Genomic DNA, 16,038 nt, shown 5'->3' with positions numbered 1-16,038 from the left:
ATCTTTGACAGAAGATGTAGTCGGGCCTGCACCATGACAAGGCTCCGGCCATAGCTTCTTTTTGTCCCGCCAGCGAGAGGCCTTTCGTCAACGTGGAGACCTGTGTTGCGGCCTTTCGCCCTGCGTTCCGTGGTGCAGGTAAGATGTCCATTGGACATTACCCCACTCTTCCTTCCTTCCCCTCCCGAATGTTTTGTTAATAACAATGTTTTTTTCCAGGCAAAACATATGTTACTTCACAACATTTGGAGATACGACATGTGCTGTGTGTGAATTGTCTTGGTCGTTTGTGTAGCTTGGGTAGCGTTGGCCAAAGCTGTGTGTGGCCTGGTGTCAGTACCTGGCTACTCTATTTGCAGTTAGCCTATTTAGCTGATGTCGGCCATTGGCTCCTTGCTACTTTGTTTTCTCTGGTATAGACCCTCTTCTCTTTGGATTTAAGTGTTGATCTTTGTCCTTTTGGATCTATGTATATTCATGTTGCCTTTGTGAAGTTATCTTTTCCTTCTGTTTTGTTCTTCCATTAAAAGTTGAATATCCTTTAGGGGCTCATCTTTGCTTATCTCTCTCATACATGCTCTCTCTCTAACACACACACACACGACACACAGACATGCTCTCTCTCTCTAACACACAAACACACATGCTCTCTCTCTCTCTCTCTCTCTCTCTCTCTCTCTCTCTCTCTCTCTCTCTCTCTCTCTCTCTCTCTCTTTCTAACACACACAGTCTGCCTATGGCGGCCTTTCTCGATGGCTAGGCTGTGCTCGCTGAGTCTGTACCTAGTCAAGGATCTTCAGTCACAGTGCTCAGGTATTCTGCCACTGTGTACTCTCTGTTTAGGGCCAAATAGCATTTCAATTTGTGTCTCTCTCTCTCTCTCTCTCTCTCTCTCTCTCTCTCTCTCTCTCTCTCTCTCTCTCTCTCTCTCTCTCTCTCTCTGTACACTGTATATTGACTGTAGAACGGGAGCTCTCTCTCGCTCTCTCTCTTGCTATATGTTGACTGTATCATGCCCAGCCTCGGGCAGCGCTATTATTTAAGAATATGTTGACTGTATGATTTTTTTTTTCTTTTTTTTTTACCTTTTGGTAAACATCTTGTACAGGGCCTCGCATTTCTCCCAGGCGGCCCTGATAACAGCAATATGTACAATGATAGAAGGAGGGGAGATCCATACTCTACAAAAATGTTTAGAAAGATTCGGACTAGAGTATAGAGACCACTTTAGATATTTACAGATTAGAGACTACTACAACAAGGAAATAAAACTAGACAAATACAAAGATCAGAATGGGATAATTAGGATAATGGTAACAGCATACGAAGGAAGGAAGGGGAGGGGGATATCAGCACTATATCAGACAATAATGGACAGCAAGGACATCACAACCATATATATAAAGGAAAAGTGGGAGAAGGAATTAGAAACGGAGATAACAGAAAAAGAATGGTATAACATAAGATACAACACACAACCACAGGGTCAAGGATATGGAGGGAGTTTGGGTGGAAAAACATAATTAGATTCTTTATAACACCAGCAATCCAGGGCAACTATACACCAACACAGAAACCATGCTGGAGAAAATGTGGACAGGAAATAGCAAACCACACACATATTCTGGGCATGTCAGATAATAAAGAACTATTGGGAAAAGATAGGAGAGATAATAAATGAAATTGTAGGATATGAAATACCCCAGACAGGCCAAGTATTGTATTTAGGGAACTTAACACAGGAAGGAATTCAGGGGGAAGACAAATACTTGATTAAGCTATTATTAGTAGCAGCCAAGAAAGCATTGACGAAAATGTGGTATAGAGTAGAAGCACCGACGAAAGAACAATGGACAGAGATAGTAGGGGGGATACAGGAAATGGAGAGAATCACACATAGGCTGAGGCTACAAGACGAGAAGTTTGAGTCAAAATGGGAGAAGTGGGAAGAGTATAGGAAGAAAAAGAAACTGTGGTAACATTGACATTGAATTTCATAACTAATATGTGTGAATAATTAGAGAATCGTAATGTAAAAGCAGGGCTCAGCCAAAAGTGATATTATTGCTGTTACAAGAGATAGACATTCCCAACCCCCACGCTAACAGATGTAATCAGGGGAGAACCAAGACTGTATGTAAATATAAGTCACACCCCACAGATGGAACGGTCACTCACCCTACTAGCAGAGAGAGCAGCTGGTCTAACAGAGATTAGAGGTCACAGAAAATATAATTACATTATACTAGATTTGAATATCATTTAGAATGTCAATCTGGTTATGAAGGTAATAGTGTCATTTCACTTTTGTTGTAAACAATATAAGCTTTAAATCATAGTTGTAATACAAAGTGTCAGTCTGGTAAATAAGGGTTGGTGCTGGCTCTTGTGGACTGATTGGTATTAACCTAGAAGCAATGACTGTACTGGGTTAATGCTAGATAGTCCATAGATTCATTACACAGACCATGTGGGAAATCAAATAAAATAAAGGGAATGTTAAAATGTCTGATTCACACCAGAGGGGAGAAAAGGGGCCTCTCCCTCCTTATCAGCAAAGGATGGGGCCACCAGCAGACCTCCTCGCTGTTGATACTGGAAGAAGACATCGACGAGGAAATCAGGGGGGGGGGGGGGGGGGGCGGACCGCCTCCCCCAGCAGATCATCTAATTGGGACCCAAGGAACAGAGAAAACTCCATATATAGACTCAAGAAAGCGGATTGGACCAACGTATTATTAGAATATGTGCTACTATTGGGGGAAATCAGAGTATAAATAAGAATGTATGGCTGAGAGAGGAGGCCAGAACAGATGCACCCAGACATCCCCAGGGGGTCTGATTCTGAGCCTCCACCCCTCCACAGACTGCTACTTTGCCGCTACGTGAGTAAAACTGTATATGGAATAATCACTGTTTGTGATAACTAGAGTAAAATGCCTATCTTAGACCAGGTTTAATCATGTGGTGGCAAAGAGTACTATTGTCTATTTCATTGATAAACATGACTTCTTTTATGTGCAAAACTGTCTTGATGTGAAGAGCCACCGTGACTGGGCTATTTGATTATGTAAACCTCATTAATCCTTTTGTACAATCATGTCTTATGAAAAATGATGAATAATTCCTGTATGTAACTGATGCTTATCCACCGTTGGCCTCTCGGCAAATAAATACATGAGTTTGAATTCGAACTCTGTGGTCTGGACTGCACGTTTATTTCTCATCTGACTAAGTCAGGTGAGGAGACCATTCTATCACTCTGTCCTTTTCCCCTCTAGTTAGCAACCTGTATGCACTGCAAATGACCTTAGATATTGTGATTAGAATATACCACAAAACAACATCACAGGGAAAAGGAGACAAGAAGAGAAATAGAAATCAAAATGAAATTGAACTATGAAGGTACCAAAGAACCCATGTCACTTTATTCTTTTATATATTTTTTTATTTTTATTTTTATTTTTTTGTATTTAATTTATTTATTATTTTTTAAACAAACACATAAACAAACATGACAACACACGATAAGATATACAAGCATTAATTGTCAGAGCACATCCAATGAAATCACATTTTAGTTAATTGTCTTATATAAGATATACCCCTAATACCTGTTATCTAAAAACCTACACACATATGCTCCAGCTCGAACCCCCCCCTCCCGGACCCCACCTTGGGAAGTACCTCCATTATCCCTCGCACCTAACCAGACACTACCATTATAAGCTAGCTTTTATTCTCTCCACCACTTCTAACCACATTGACATTTTGGATTCATTGAGACCCAGAATTCTTGCTGTAGATATTTCTTGATAAATCACATCTAGATATGTAAGAAACCAAACTTTCCGGCAAATTTTTTCCGGTTGAAACCAGCGTGATGCGATCAGCTTTTTAGCTACTGTGATACCCGATAAAACCAATCTCTTTAACGGCGGTTAGGTGGCCGAGCGGAGATTGCGTTCGTCACCAACCCCGGAGCTGTGAGCTGGATTCGCCTGTTCGAATCCAGCTCACAGCTCCGGGGTTGTCACCAGCTTGGCTGGCCGTCTGCACTAATACAATTGGCTGTATTAGAGGGTGGGAGAAGCTGGCGGCGTGGGTCCGGGTCGTTGTAAACAGCGACTCCTACAGTTCGGTCGGGGCGCCTGCTAAGCGCGGATAGGACTTGAGGGGGATAGTGTGGTCCTCCCACACGCTACGCCCTCTCGATGAGAATCCGCGCTGCCAGGTGAAAAGAAGCGGTGATTGGCTGGACGTGTGTCGGAGGAAGCACGTGGTAGCCTCCACTCTCCCAGATGATCTGACTGTGGGGGGTAAGTGCGCAGCGACCAGGAAGTGACTGGGAATTGGCATACGACTAACATTGGGATGGGAGAAAATCGGAGGAAAAATGGAGGGGGGAAAAGATCAAAAAAAATAAATAAAAAATTGTGGTATCTGTGGTGTTCAATTGGTATGTCTAATGGAACACCATGAGACTTCAAACTTAGCTGTAACTGTATGTAAAAAAGCCATGTGGACTTGGTGAGATTACATTTTTTGCGTATTTCTTTATCACTACAAAAACCCTGTTTGTTAAAAACATCCCCTAATGAGTGTATGCCTTGCTCTTCCCATAATTTATAGGGAATCTTATAGGTCGTTTTTCAATTAAGAGTGCATTGTTATTGAATAATGGAGTATGATTGTGCCATTTATGTGGGTTAGGATTTTTTTTTTGTGATTCACGCCATATCCGGATCACATGAGTAATTATGGGGCCAAATTTCCGTTCACAGTGCTTGATTGGTAGTTTAGTGTATGCTATGTCCTTCAGTCTATGTGGGGCTACTATGTTTTGTATTATTTGTGTAATTTGTATGTGGAGGAGTGTAATCTTTTCCAGTAACCCTCTGGAGGGGGTAACCGTAGCATTGAACTGAAGAAGTTGATTCTAGGTAGTACATCCATCTTAACTATTGATATCCGTGCTTGTACTGTGTTTTTAAGTTTTGCCCATCTATCAAGGTCGTCTTTGATTTTGTTTTGGATTTTTGTGTAATTGTGCTTCACCGTTTGTCTTATGGTGGGGAATACTTCCACTCCCAAGCATCTAAAATGTTTTACCATCGGTATCTCTCCTGGGAGGGTTATATCTTTTTTTGCAGGGGTGTTAAGTGGAAGGAAAATTGGACACCGGCCAATTTATCTTAAATCCCGATAAATCACCAAAGTTCTCAATCAACTTGAGCAGATGAGGCAATGTGGTGTTGGGGTTTTGCATGAACAATATTACGTCGTCCGCATATAAACTAATTTTTTGTTGTGTGCCCTTGATTACGATTGGTTCTATGGATTGGGATTGTCTTATATATTGTGCTAAAGGCTCTAATGATAGATTGAATAGTCCGGGATTAAAAGGGCAACCCTGTCTGGCAGAGCGTGATACCGGAAAGATTTTGGAGATGATTGTGCCTGTTGTAATCATGGCCGATGGGTCTTTGTATAATACTTTAATCATATCAATGAATCCTTTTCCTAACCCCATCCTTTCTAATACTGTCCATAGATACGACCATTCCAGCCTGTCAAAGGCTTTCATAGCATCCAGGGACAGCATCGCCTTAGGTATGGTGTCATCCTTGTCGGCATCTAGTACGTGCAGTATTCGTCTTATGTTATCAGTGATCAGGCGGCCTCTTATGAAGCCAGTTTGGTCCGGGTGAACTAAAGACGTCATATGCTTTTGTAATCTGATGGCTAATACCTTAGAGTACAGTTTGATATCGGTTCCGAGGAGGCTTAAAGGTCTATAACTACCGCACTCGTTGGGGTCTTTGTCTTTTTTAAGGAGGACTGTTATGAGTGCAATATTGTCATTCTTATGGAAGTTCCCCTCCTTGACTGAGTATAAGATCATATTTAGTAATAAGGGTCCAATTATGTCCCAACAAGAAAGGTACATTTCTGATGGGATACCGTCTCTTCCAGGAGCCTTACCACTTTGCATTGCGGTTATGGCCTTCTTGAGTTCCTCTAGTGTGATCGGTGTTTCTAACTGTTTAGCGTCATCCTCTGAAAGTTTAGGGAGAATAATTTGATTAAGATATGTGTCCATTTTGTTTTGATCGAAGGTCGTTTCTGATTTATATAAGTCGGAGTAGAATTCTTTGAATGTATCGTTTATTTTTACAGGGTCTGTTTCAAGTACTTGTTGTGCTCTAATGGTAGTTATATCTGCAAATTTTGCATTAATTCTCAATCGCATGGCTAATAGGTGACTAGGTTTAGAACCTTGGGAGTACTGCTGTTGTCTTGTGCTGCGTATTTGTATTTCCGATTGTTGTCTGTATATGGCATTGATCTCTATTTTTAGTACGTTAACTTGATTCTCTAGTCGAGTTGAGTTGTTGTATTTTAGAGAATTAAATAACATTGAGTAAAGCGTTTCCAGCTCAGCCAGTTTTGTGCATTGATTCTTGCGCATTTTGGAGGAAAAGCTATCAGTGAAATCTTTGATCATTCCCTTTACCGACATCCATAATATTCTGGGGTCTTGCACCGAGTTTGCATTCTCCCGTTGGAATACTATAAGAGCTTCTTTGAGTTGTGTAATGAATTCCTTGTTATTAAGCAGCATCGAGTTAAATCGCCATCTTGGGGCTCGGGAGGATAGTATACCAAATGTTCCTTTAAGGAGTAAATAACAGTGATCTGATAGTGCGTTGGGTATCATTTCCACTTCATAATTATCAAATAGTCTCTGTGATGCAAAGACATAATCTATTCTGGATAATGTGTTATGTCTCGCAGATCGACAAGAGTACTTTCGGGTCGTGGGATTAAGTAATCGCCATAAGTCATTTACACCTGTAATCTTCGACCAATCCTTTAATGCCTTAGATGAATTCTTTTGTTCGCTGGAAAAGGCGAGGTAAGATTAGTCCATCCTTGGGTTCCAGATGGCATTAAAATCCGCACCTATTATAAATGAGTAATCGGGAATGTCTAACATTGCATTGGTTAGTGTAGTGAAGAAATCCTCTTCGTACAAATTTGGGGCGTATACCGCTACCAACGCTATTTTCCTGTTCTTATGTACAATCTTAGCTATAGTTATTCGACCTTCTACATCAGACCATACTCCCTTTAATACAATATTCAACTTACGTTTAACGACTATGGCTACACCCCGAGTTCTCGTACCAATAGAAGAGTGACTAATATTATGGTATGTATTGTCCGCTAATTTATCTATGTCTTTCTCTAGAATGTGCGTTTCGCTTAGCAGAGCAATGTCCACATGTTCTTTTTTCATCAGTGTGAGCACGCTTTTGCGTTTGAGTTGGTTATTTATTCCCCCGGTGTTCCATATAATTATATTCAAACTAGCCATAATCTATACATGTTGTATTGTAGTTTTTGGTAATGCTTCTGGAGTGCGAGGCAATAATAGATATACATCCAACTAGTGAGGTCCCGTTGAGAGCCGAGCTTAAAAACATACATATATACAAATAAAAATCCCCTTCCCTCCCCTCCCACCGAGAGTCGTACAGGATTGTGTTCCATGAACACAACCTTTGCGTATGACTCCCTCCCTTGCACCACCGGATATCCCAGAATGATCCAATTATCCTTAACATTCCTATGTATACCATAGGATCTAACACTCTAAATTCTACCATAAGTAGAATGTCGACTGTGGCTTGGCCACTTTCCTGTTAAATAAAAATTTAGATAAGATAAAACTAAAAATAAAGACCAAAAATAAGCTTCAATTATCATGCCCTAATCACTTACATGTTATATGAACTTGTGTAATTTATAGTAACCCATGAATAATATGGAGGTATTGAACTGAAAAGAGAGCCTCAATAAATCAGAGAAAACAGAAGAAAAAAAAACAAGTAAAAGGAAGAGAACATTAACTTAGATCTTAAAAGAGCTTTGCTATGCTTAAACATCTAAAGTATAAATTGGAGAAGTAGTGGAAATATTTCCAATTAATGAAAAGCAGTTTTTAAATACGTATATGCAGCATTTCCACTGGCCAGGGGTGGGCGATGATCCGTTGTGTAGAATGTTATTCCAGCCGGCCGCTGCTATGATGGTTCTGTGGTTCTGCAGCTAGATGCTGTTGATTATTCCCCCGAAGGGCTTCTGGTAGTATATCTGGCCACGTATTGCTGTTATTCCAGAATGTTCCCTATATCAAAGAATGCTTTAGATGTTCTAGATTATTCCAATATGTCGTTTTTACAGTGTTCGAATGTTCCAGTATGTTCTGGAGTGTTCCAATTTTGAATCCAATATGTCCGCAATAATAGAATCCCGACGGGGAAAGCATTCAATAACTCTGAGCTCGTAGGTCTCTCTGTCTCAAATCATCGGTTCATTTAAGTTTATACTATATGGTGTCCATGCATAACAGAGATTAAAAGGCCATTTATACACTATCCTGCGTGTTGTGCAGACATGTATTTGGCTGCATCTTCAGGCGAGTTGAGGAAAACCCTTGCTCCTTGTTTATCGACGATGCAAAGTATTGCAGGGTATATTAGTAGGGGTCTGTATTTCTCCAGATAGAGTTGAGACATCACCGTCTTGAACTTGGCACGCAGGTCCACTACCTCATGACAATAATCTTCAAAGCAGTGTATTGGTATATCCTTGTATTTCAGATTGCCTTTCATCCTGCGAGTTTCACGAATAATCATTTATTTTATTCTGACTTGGCGCAGGATAACCAATATCACTCTGGGCTTAACGTTATTGTTACGAAGGATCAGATTAAACCGAATATATATATTTATTGATTGATATATATTGCATAATATTTGTATATCGTTTGATATCCCTTGTGTATTCCTTGTACATATACACGGAATATCCCTTTAACCTAGTACAGACCATAATATTTCGTTCTCCTATTGGACAGCGGTCCCCTAGGCGCCATTGCCATACCCCCAGGGTCTAGTTCAAAGTCACCGTCAAAGACTTGCCTGGACATGAACGGCTCTGCGCAAGGATACGAGACAGGAATAAAGCTGGTACTAGTTTGTTCACCTAACGTATAAATACGGTGCAGGTGAATACAGAAGTTAAGTTACCCAATAAGTTGAAGCCTCACCCACGATACAACGTGCAGTGAAGTATGGCCTGTTTGGCCCCAAATAGAGCATTGAGACCGCGTGCGAATTAATAACTGAAGTATCAGAGTTTAACGCTGTACCGTCGAGTTCGACCTATTCTATTAATTCAGTAATAGTCTATTTATGTATAGTGTATCGTGCGGCTACCGTTCTACAGTGACCAGCATCACCAACGTTTCCTCGTACCAGCTAGTGTGCTTATCCAGGCTGGGCTGCTTACCCTGGCGCTTTCACCCGAGGAGCCCTAGACGAGGACCGTGTGGACATGTACACTGGATAATCTACCCGACGACTACATAGCCCTTTTCGGCTGGATTATATTTGCTTTGGTCCTGTAATTGATGGAGCGGAGAATCGCCTACACCCACAATTGTGTGGGATTTACCCTGTGAGGAGCAACGTCGAGCCCGCCTCTCAGAAGCCTGAGGCTGGCTAGCTTTCTTCCATGCGGAGCTGCATGCCACGGAGAACAGCTGTTATTCGTCTGCGGATCAAGAGATTATTGCACCGTCTCCTGTACTTGGAGTCTCTCTATTCATCGTTGACCCAGACTCTACTACCGACAAATCCTCTCCCCTTGCTGGCCTACAACCGGAGGGACCCTACCAGTATCTCCCGCTGCCTTACTAGTGTACCATAGATATAATTCCTAAGATTCAGGTTGTATTCATTATCTCCTGCGTAATATGAGAATGGACATACGTTATTGATTTGCTTACGCACATTCTTTTGCCTTATAAGCGCACCCTACGTAAAGTATTATTATATATACTATCATTGCTGCTAATAAATATTCTTAAACCCAGTTTTGTGTGGAACCGTGTCATTGTGGGAAGTGTTCATCTAAGATACCTGTGTACTGTATGGCCAGTAGTAATGTACATAAGACAGTAGTGGTTTAATGATACCATACTTATATAATACAGTCAGGGAATTGTACCCCTCAGTTACAATTGGTCCTTCGAGCCGGATGGTAACTAGCGTAATATTAATATAGTAATATTAATATTGACATGGCCAATGATGAACACTCCACAAAACGGTTCTCCTAAAATAGATCGCCCGCAGCGTAGACGGCAGACACCTCAGTACTTAGAGGATTACGTTGCCAGTATACTACCTAGCTTTCTACAGACGTTAAACGCGGAAAAAGTAGATAGTAAAATTATGTCCAACCCTACCGACCAGGCTACCCCGCCAGTAGAGACCCTAGTGGGTTCTAATGTAACTGACCAAGCTCACGGTGGGGACCAGGAGGGACCTGACATGACTTTACCCCCCGCCAAGACCGAAGAAGTAGTCCCCGGAGAGCTCCAGGATAAAGAAAGCCCTCCAGGGATGGAACCCGACCCACCACAAGAAGAGACGCGCACCCCGGAGATGGATCTCCTCGGTACGCGACAGGAGAACGGATCTCCAACGAGTACTACCAGGAGCCGATCACCTCAACCAGCGTCTTCCCCCAGCGAGGCGGACAAGATGCTGGCGCAGGCCTTCGTCGCCAGCCTGGCAGCCTCAACCGAGCGCGATCAACTCCAAGCACAGACGCTTAGAGAGCGCGAACATTCTTCCATGGAACAAGAACGCTTCCACGCGAAACTCCAAGCGCAAGCCCTTAGTGAACGCGAACATTCCGCGACCGAACGAGAGCGCTTTCAGGCGCAGCAACGGAGTGACGAAGACCGCATATGCCTAGAGACTAGACGCCTCCAGACGGAAGAGAATATGGAAAGAGACCGCGCCGAAGCCCAGCGCGCCGCCGCCGGTGCCCAACGCGAAGCAGAGCGCGACCTCGCTCTCACCAAGCGCGAAGCCGAGCGCGACCGATTACAAGCGCAGATAATGGAGCAGCTGATTGCCAGGGTAACCCCCCCTCCCTCCGCACGGGGCTCCAGGGCCTCGTCAAGACAAGGGTCAAGGGCACCCTCCCCTACCCGATCAAGCGACCCTGAGCCCGGCGACCAGAGAGAGCCTATACCCCTCTCCGAACCCCTTCCCCGACCGGTCCAAGCGAGACCCAGCAACAGGGAAGAACCGGCCTATACCGCGGAGAGGCTAAATAGACGGCTACAGGATCTAGATGACCTGCCAGAGGAAGAAGAAGAGGGAGAGGAGGAGAGTCAAGCCCAACAGCATCACCGTACTCCACAGGACCAGGAGGTCCAGTACAGCCCAGACTTTACCCCCGCGGCTCTGCGCTACAGACCCCCGACTCAATTCACGGGTGAGCTTGACGCACGACCAGCCCCGAGGAACAGCACCTGGGTAAGCGGGCCTTGGTACCCAGCAGGTACCAGCCCACCACGACACGTAAGAGGAGACTCGCCTAGGAGGCCTCTCCTCCAACGCTCACCGATGTGCCAGCCATCCATGGCATCGTACCTTGGCACACCGACGTTCCCGGACTTCACACACGAGAACAGAGCACAGTACACAGAGCTACGAATGTGCTTAGAGACAATGATGTCCGATGTAACTGATGAACCGTACAAGTATGCTATCCTACTCAAGCACCTCAAGGTGCCCCGAGCGCACAATATAGCGCTGGCATATTCCACCTCTACTACCCCCTACACCGCGGCTCTAGCAGCCCTCGACCAAAGATATGGACGCATATGGGACTACGTAATACAAGAGATAAGGAATATCGACCGTCTACCCCCAGCCACAGACAATCGCTCACTAGATGACCTGTCTATCAAGGTACAATCCCTGGTAGGGATGCTGGGGGCGCAAAAGGAAAAGGGTATGTACGAACTGCACGCAAACTCTAATGTCGAGAGGATTTTAGAGAAGCTTCCGCCCGCCCGACAAGAGCGCTTCAGGCGGCAAAGAGACCACCGTGATCCTAACGGTCCCGAGCCATCCCTCCTAGACCTAGCCGACTTCCTGGCGAGAGAAGTCAACAGCCTACGGTTGGATACGTTCGTGCGGAGCACACCAAGCTCCAGAGAGGGACCTAGGAGAGCAAACGATGGCCGCAGGCTGGTGACCGCCATGCACCAAGCCGAATCAGTACAGAGCAACAAGAACCACAGTACCCCCTCGATGAAAGAGAAGTGGAAGATTGTATGCCCGTACTGCGAAAAGGAACACTGGCTGTCACACTGTGACACGTTCAAGAAGATGACCGCCGACGAGGTGAGTCAATGGATAAAGTCCAACCGACGCTGTTACCGATGTGCGCGCAGTCACATGGCAGCCGATTGCCGCTTAAAGAAGAGGTGTAGTCGGTGTGACGGAGCCCACTTGGACGTCCTACATGACAGTAACAGAAGAAAGCCTGCACCCTCAAGCAGTGTTATGTACATTGACCCCGCCAGCAGCGGGGGCGCCCGGGTGCTCTTGAAGGTGGTCCGCGTAACATTGAGTTACGAAGACAAGGTCATGGACACCTACGCCGTCCTTGACGACGGGTCAGAGAAGACCCTTCTCCTCGCGTCTGCTGCGGCCCAGCTGGGGCTGCGAGGGAGCGAAGAAACGATGACGATTCGGACAATAAGAAGAGACCTGAAGATGATAAAGGGCGAGAATGTCTCCTTCACTATCGCAGCAAGCGGGCAGCCAGAGAGACGGTATAGGATCACTAACGCTTTCACCAGCCAAGACATAGGCCTGTCGCAGTACACCTACCCCATCGCCAAGCTGATGGATAAATATGTGCACCTGCGTCAACTACCTATACCGCTCATAGACGGTGCCACCCCGACCCTGCTGATAGGATCCGACCATGCACACCTCATCGTCCCGATGGACCGGGTCCACACTGGGCCCAGAGGCTGTCCTGCAGCAGTCGAGACCCGCCTAGGATGGACACTACAAGGCCCCCTCTCTAGGTCTCCTAACCGAACAGCAGCCACTAGCTGCCTCCACTCCAGAGTGACAGAAGAAGACACCACCCTCCTACAGCACGTCGAGAGGCTATGGACACTAGAGACAATGCCCTTTAAGAACGAAAAGAAACACATTCGTTCCAAGGAAGACATTTATGCTATAGCCCTCCTCGAGCGGGGGACAAAGAGAGTCAAAGTCAACGGAGTGATGAGATACGCAACTCCACTCCTGAGGCGAGAGGGTATGCCTACCTTCCACGCCCCAAAAGAAGCGACGGAGCGGTATCTATTGAACACAGAGCAGCGCCTAGCCAGAGACCCCGCTCAAGCTACTGTGTACCGCGCTGAGATTGACAAGCTAATCACAGCGGGACACATAAAGAAAATTTACATTAAAGAGGCCGATCAGACGACCGAATCATGGTACGTGCCGCACCACAAAGTCCACCACAACGGCAAGGATCGTATTGTGTTCAACTGCAGCTACCAGATCGGATCACAAAATCTGAATAAAGAGCTCTTGCCCGGCCTAACACTCGGCCCCTCTCTACTAGGCGTGTTACTACGTTTCCGCCAAGACAAGGTGGCCATCAGCGGCGACATCAAAGGGATGTTCCTGCAGGTGCGACTAGTGGAGGAGGACAAGCCCCTGCTGCGGTTCTTATGGAGAGAGAGGATCGGGGATGAGCAACCATCCATCTATCAATGGGAAGTCCTCCCTTTCGGAACCACATGCAGCCCATGCTGTGCTACGTTTGCACTGCAAAAACACGTCGCAGAGGACCCAGCAGCTGATGAAGAGGTCCGACAAAGTGTAGGAAATAGTTTCTACGTGGACAACTGTCTGCAAAGCGTCTCGACGCCAGAAGAAGCCGAGGCCCTCCTACTCAAGCTCCGCGCCTCCCTGATCAAAGGCGGCTTTGATCTCCGGCAGTGGGCCAGCAGCGACCCTCAAGTATTGCGCAGCCTCTCCCCAGAGGACAAGGCAGCAAGCAGCGAGACCTGGATGGCGACCATCCCAGGAGAAGCCCAAGAAATGACATTAGGACTAGTCTGGCGCTTCAAAACAGACTCGCTCCATTATAAACACACACCCCTGACCAAGGAGCAGGGAAGGTCGACTGCACTACCGACCACAAGACGGAGTGTATACAGAACACTCGCCAGACAATATGACCCGTTGGGATGTATTCTACCTTACACCACCAGGGCAAAGATGATTGTAAGAGCGTTATGGGACAAGGACCAGGGCTGGGACGACCCCATACCCGAACACCTTGCCTCCACATGGAGAGAGTGGGAGACAGAACTCAGCTCACTCCCAGGTGTCAACATACGCCGCAGCTACTTCCCACCCACAGTGAGGCCGGAGACGTGCCAGATGGACCTGCACGTCTTCAGCGACGCCTCCGAATTAGCCTACGGTTCGGTGGCCTACTTGCGTGCCCGAGAGGAGGGAGGAGAAATACATACTGCCTTCATCCTGGCTCGCTCAAAAATAGCCCCCAGCAAGCAACAATCTATCCCGCGTCTAGAGCTCTGCGCAGCCCTAGCAGGAGCGCAACTCGCCACGTTAATCCAACGTGAACTCACCATTCCGGTGCAAAGAACAATCCTGTGGTCAGACTCCATGACCGTACTCACATGGATCCAGTCTGATTCGTGTAGATACAAGGTCTTCGTGGGAGTCAGAATCACAGAGATCCAAGATTTAACAGAAGCAGCAAGCTGGAGGTATGTGGACACAAAACACAACCCAGCTGACGTCATCACCCGGGGAATGTCCCTGGATGACCTCACCCGTCATAATCTATATAGTGACGGGCCCGAGTTCCTCAAGCTCCCGGAAGAAGAGTGGCCTACACCCACCCCACGGGAGGCGAGTGAAGAGGAGGCAGAGAAGAAGAAATCTATGTTCTGTGGGTTGACACACACACTCGTCCCCACAGACCCCAACATAGACGACTGCCTCACCCTTGAGAGTGCGCAGCTAAAGACATTCCTGTGGCACCACCCAGAGGTTCAGCCCACTACTGACATTACTGCAGCTAACTACGAAGAAGCAGAACTCCTTCTGCTACAGCGAGCCCAGAGAGACTCGTTCCCCGACGAGCTAGACTGTCTACAGGGATCAAAGCCAGTCCCGTCAGACAGCAGATTGCTCCACTTAGCCCCTGAGAGCGACGCCCATAATCTCATCAGAGTGGGTGGTCGTCTGAGGAGAGCCCCAGACTTACCGGATGACGTCAAGTACCCGATAGTCTTAAACAGCCGACACAAGGTAACAGAGCTTATCATAAAGAAATACGACGAGGACGTGCACCACGCCGGGGCAGAGAGAGTCTTCGCGGAGATCAGACGTCGTTATTGGATACTGCAAGGGAGAGAAGCAGTACGACGCTTCCAGCGGACTTGTCTAGACTGTCGTAAATGGCGAGCACAGCCCAGTATACCCCGGATGGCTGACCTACCCCCCTGTCGCCTCCGACTCGGCGACAAGCCCTTTCACTCCACCGGTATGGACTGTTTCGGCCCGCTGTATGTAAAGAAAGGAAGAGGGACTGAGAAGCGGTGGGGTATTGTATTCAAATGCATGACCACCCGAGCGATACACATAGAACTCCTTCCAACCATGAGCACAGACTCATTCCTTATGGCCTTCCAAAGATTCACATCGCGGAAAGGGAAACCGTCTATATTATTGTCTGATCACGGGACAAACTTCAAAGGCGGAGAAAGAGAGCTGAGAGAGAGCTTCCAAGCTATGGGCCCAGAACTTAAGACCCACCTCGCTCCATATCAGATTGATTTCCAGTTTAATCCCCCGAATGCACCTCACTTCGGTGGAACTTGGGAACGAGAAGTACGTTCAATAAAGACAGCCCTGTACGCCGTGCTTGGGGCCCAGACCGTGGCGGAAGAAGTCCTCACGACAGTCCTCACGGAGATCGAGGGAGTATTGAACTCAAAGCCCCTCGGTTACGTCTCAAGTGATGTAGCAGATGTCGACCCAGTCACCCTCAACACTCTCTTGATGGGGCGGCTGGACCCCGCGCTACCACAGA

Source organism: Notolepis coatsorum, assembly GCF_963971535.1.
Source record: "Notolepis coatsorum genome assembly, chromosome: 1".
Taxonomy (NCBI): domain Eukaryota; kingdom Metazoa; phylum Chordata; class Actinopteri; order Aulopiformes; family Paralepididae; genus Notolepis; species Notolepis coatsorum.
This window is presented reverse-complemented; position numbering follows the sequence as displayed.